Source organism: Dipodomys spectabilis, unplaced genomic scaffold (genome assembly GCF_019054845.1).
Source record: "Dipodomys spectabilis isolate Male_0828 unplaced genomic scaffold, ASM1905484v1 ptg000067l, whole genome shotgun sequence".
NCBI lineage: Eukaryota > Metazoa > Chordata > Mammalia > Rodentia > Heteromyidae > Dipodomys > Dipodomys spectabilis.
Window position 1 is genome coordinate 7,977,082 of NW_024870744.1, and position 5,027 is coordinate 7,982,108.

Sequence of the window (5,027 nt, forward strand, 5' to 3'; positions counted from 1 at the left end):
TGCTGAGGAATCGAACCCAGGACCTCATGCATGTAAGGCAAGCGCTCTACCACTGAGCCACCTTCCCAGCCCCAAGTTCATATTCTTAAATGTTAAGGAAATCAGTTCTTCAGCACAAACTTTAAAAAAATCAGCGTCACCACTCTGAACCCTGCTCGGTGTGTAGACTTGCTGGATGCTGGCTCTAGCCCTGCTGTGCCAGAGTTTTCTTGGGGGCGGGGGGGGGGGGCGCCTAAGGAACCATGCACCTCCAAAATAGGGCGACATTGGCCACCCAAAGGACTCAAGTCCAGCCTGAGAAGATGAGTTTTCATAAGGTTTACTCATGGAGCAGTGACCAGTGTGTCCCTGTCCACTTCTCCAGAAGAAACATTGTCACTCTCTTTTCTAGGACAGAGTCAGAACCACAGCACCACCTCGTGTCAGAACAGAAGTGACTACAACTCAAATGACCCCAGCAAAGTTCCACATTTTTGTGAGCGCCGTTGCTCTCATGGGGAGGGGGGACTGTTGCTGACTTGGGCAGACACTGTTACCCCATGGAAGGAGGGCTTATGTGCTGCACTTACCAAGATCAGCTATAACCATTCTTAAAAACTTCATTGGTGCTGGGCGCCGGTAGCTCACTATTGTAATCCTAGCTACTCAGGAAGCTGAGATCTGAGGATCACAGTTCAAAGCTAGCCTGGGCAGGAAAGGCTATGAGACTCTTATCTCCAATTAATCACAGAAAAAGCCAGAAGTGGCAGTGCGGCTCAAGTGGTAGAGAGCACACAGAACAACTAAATGGTGCTGATTTCAAGATGGAGTCACTGGCTAGGAGACAGAGGACCAATCACAAGCCACTCCTGCATCTCTGCTTGAGCTGGCCCAGGAGCACAAGTAACAGGTAGAGCTGCTCATATCTACCTTTGGGGTAGCCTGAGTTTTGGAGGCCAATGCTCTGGAGAAGGTAAATCCTCCAAAATAAGCCTGGCTCATGTCTGTAATCCTAGCTACCCAGGAGGCTGAGCTATGAGGATCAGGATTCAAAGCCAGTCTGGTCAGACAAATCCAAGAGACTCTTACCTTCAGTTACCCACCAAAAAGCCAAAAGTAGACCTGTGGCTCAAGTAGTAGAGTGACATCCTTAAGTAAAAAAGCTAAGGAGGGCTGGAAAGGTGGCTCAGTGGTAGAGCGCTTGCCTTGCATGCATGAGGCCCTGGGTTCGATTCCTCAGCACCACAAGCAGAAAAAAAGCTGGAAATGGTGCTGTGATTCAAGTGGTAGAGCACTAGCCTTGAGCTGAAGAGCTGAGGGACAGCGCCCAGATCCAGAGTTCAGGCCCCATGACAAAAAAAGAAAAGAAAAGCTAAGGGGAAAGGCCTAGGCCTGGAGTTCAAGCCCCACTGGCATGCACATGCACACACAAAATGTAACAAGGGCTTGGCTCTAGGCAATCCAGGGCACAGTGGACTGTGGCAGATGTGGACACACTTGTTAACCTGAGATCCACATTGGACTTAGAACAGAACCCTGGTTTTGAAGGGAAAAGGTGTAATAAGGCCCATTGCTTCTGAAGGGAGGCATATGGGACAGAGCAGACCTGAGTCTGAGCAGGCTCCCGCTGGCCTTCTAAATTCTGATCTAGGCAAAAGGAGAAACTCGGGCATAGCATCCAGGCAGAGCTGCTGAAGCCAATGCCCCTGCAGATGAATCCTCAGGCAGTTCTGATGGAACTCTCCACAGTTCAGAAGGAAACAGCCAAACCCTAGGATCACTGCAAGGACCTGGAGCCCTCTCTCTCACACCTAAACAAGGAGAAGGGCGGCAAGTGCCCAGGGAGGCAGCTACTATGAGAAGGAATTGCCAACTGCCTGGGTAAAGCCCTAGACAATGGGGGCCCATGGAGGAAGGCTGCTCCCCAAGAAGAAGCTGGGTGTTGCCCATCTCCCATGTTGCTCACAGCTTCGGCTCCTGACCACATCGTGTATGTGGATGAACACAACATCCGTGCCCCCACGTCTCCATTGGGCAACTCAGAGCAGCAGGTAGTGGCAGCAGGTAGACCCAGGGACCAGGCAGAGAAAGGCAGGCTTCCCACATTCCCCACGGAGACAGCTGTGTGGCAGGGCTCACTGCTGTCACCTACAAAGCAGGATGGTCTGAAGCAAAAAATATGACAATAATGACTCCAGACCTATAGCCTGGCCTGGCTATGCACCCCTGCCTAGGCCTCCATGGCCTAAGCCTCCCTGGCCCGCTGCTTTCCACCTCCAGACCCAGCCAGATATTAGCCACCAAGGGCAGAGTGGGAAGGGCCTGGCAAGCCAGGAGGAGGCAGCACCTGGGCTCAGCCTCTCCACTGGGAGAAGTAGAAGGCCCTTCAAGGTGGGACCAGAGGGGAGAGGGATCAGTTTGTGGTGTAACACTCTTAGGGGCTAAGGGAACACCCCCCTCCCCCATTTTGGCTTCTGTGTTCAGCACAAGACCTGGCCAGGATGGGTGAGAGGATGACAGGCCAGGCGCTGGGGAGCAGGTGGCATGCCCTCAGCCAGCTGCCCTTGAGCTGCACCCTCCGGGGTTTCATTTGCTCAGCCCCAGCCAACCATGCGCCCTTCCCACAGGTGTCTGTCAGGGGTGGGCACGCTGTGTCCGGACATGTCACAGTGGTCAGTGAAATGCCATCCTGGACACAAAGCCTGGCAGGCCAAGCTGGACTGATGTCCCTGCCCATCACTAGCTCTGCCAGCTGCTAGGTCACCCAGCATGACCAGAAGGAAAGCCGCAAGAGGGACAGGCTGGCTGCCAGGGGGTGTTCTTCCCAAGTGCTCAGCTGTGTGAGGGGGACAGGCTCCAGCAGCCACCCTAGGCCTCTTCCGCTTCTCTCTGCCACGTGTTACTAAAAGACACGCAGAGATGCCTCCTGCCACCCGCAGTCCCCCCAGGGACCAAGTCCCTGCAGGTTTCCAGATGGAAGAGGCACTCTTCTAGTGTGTTAAATGTTACATGAAATGTAATAGAACGCGTGGTTCTAGCCACCTCGGTGTGCAGCTCAGACATTAAGTACAGCCATTTCTACAACTTTTCATCTTCCCAACTGGAACTGCTGCCATTGAACACCAAGTCCCAGTTCCCCTCCCCACACTGTCTCCTTCCCATCTGGTTTCTGTGCACTCCAGGAGTTTCCTGTAAGCACCTACAGGACTTGGCTGAGCCAGGCTCCTTCCCCTTAGCACGCTGAAGGTGCAGCATGCCGTGGTGGCTGTCATTGTCCTTCCTGCTTAAGGCTGCAGTGGACCGTGTATGGACGGAGCCTGTGGTGTTTATCCACCATGTGTCTCTGGGGTCCACCTTGGGAGTACTGGGTGTGCAAACAATCTTTTCCATATCTACCCCGGAATGAGACTGCTGAGTCTCATCAAAGCTAGGCCTAGTGTTTTTTATGAACTGCCCTACTCACACAGCTGTACCAGGAAACCAGTGCCAGCCAGGGAAGTAGGGGCACTGCCTGTCCTCGAGACTCCATCCATCTCCAGCCTACACAGGGCCCACAGTCCCTTGCTGCTGTCCACCCTCCTCCCCCATCCCATCCCATCCCATCCTCCCTGTCCACCCCTTCCATCCTGCACTCTGCCTTTCCTGCCCTCTGGTACCCCTTCAGCCACCCAAGCAACTCTGCACCTCCCCTGACTCCCCGTGACTCCCGATGCCAGTGAGGCACATGTGCACAACCAAGGAGAGCAGCCTCCACAGACAGTGCAATACTGCCAGGCAGGCTCAGGGGAGGCCTGCAGGCAGGTGCCCAGGACAGGTGCAATGAGCACCTGGGCTGTAGGTGTGCTTACAGCCAGCTTGGGGCACAGGTCTGTTCCTTTCCATGGGCACAGGACACGTGCAAGGCAAATCAACCCGCATTGTTACTGGTCCCTGAGCTCAACTCCCAGCTCAAGTCTACACTCAGAATGATGAATCCCAGAGTGAGCCAGCCATTTCAGTCAACCTAAGATGCAACCTAGGCCCTAAACACCTGCCTGACGATGTATCTGCTGAGATGCTCCACCTGGCTGTATGCCCAGGTGCCAGTCAAGTACACATGCAGCACGTGCAGCAGCGGCAAGTCCAGTGCAGCCACCACCAGGGGCACAGCACCAGTGGGGCAAATGCTGACTCACCACTGTGGCTCCTCCCAGGTTACCAGAGGTCAGGATTGGGGAGGGGTTGGTGTCCTACCACGTAGGAGCAGCTGGGGAAAAGCCACACTGGAAGGCCCAGCCAATGTGAGCAGGAAATCCAGTCTCCCCAGAGATCCTGTTTCCAAGGCCAGCTCATGCATACTTCTCAAGGCAAGCCACCACCCTGGTGGGCACCAACTTAGCTACTTGGTGGGCACAAATCTGGCCAGGGAAAAACACACACCTGCAGCACCACGGGCATCCCTGAGCACAGGAATGGCTCCCGCACTCCCCAAAACTGGTGCCTTAGAATTCCTCTACTTCAGCTCTAATTCGCTGGGAACATTCTCTTCCACCCTAAAGTCCACCTTGTCTGAGAAAGAGCCCAGGGCTGAGGCGGGCAGCAAGGTAGAGAACAGCTTGTTTCAGACCATTGGATAGAAATATGTTTAGAAAATATCTGACTTGGCTAAACAGGTTCAGAGCTAGGTTCCAGCCTGGCACCCACATTCTCAGCCATGGCTGAAGTCCTAGAGCTTGTCGCTTTAAAAAGTAATTATGAACAGAGTTCACAGAACAGAAAACTTGTGTTATCACTTGGGAAAACAGGTGATGCTTGAGAAGGTGGGAGAAGGAAAGGCGGCCAGAGCCGGAGGATGGCCGCAGTGCCCATTCCGCTAGCTGGGAACTGGGGAACAGAGCTCTCATTCCCAAGGTATCACAGTCCCCAAAACCCATTTGAGACCTACCCACAACCGACGTGCACAAGATGGCCATGTGCTGAAGTGGCAAAACCTGCCCCAGGCAGCCTGGAGAACACCCATGTTCAGACATAGGCCATCCTTGCTGGCACTCAGTCACGTGAAGACAGGA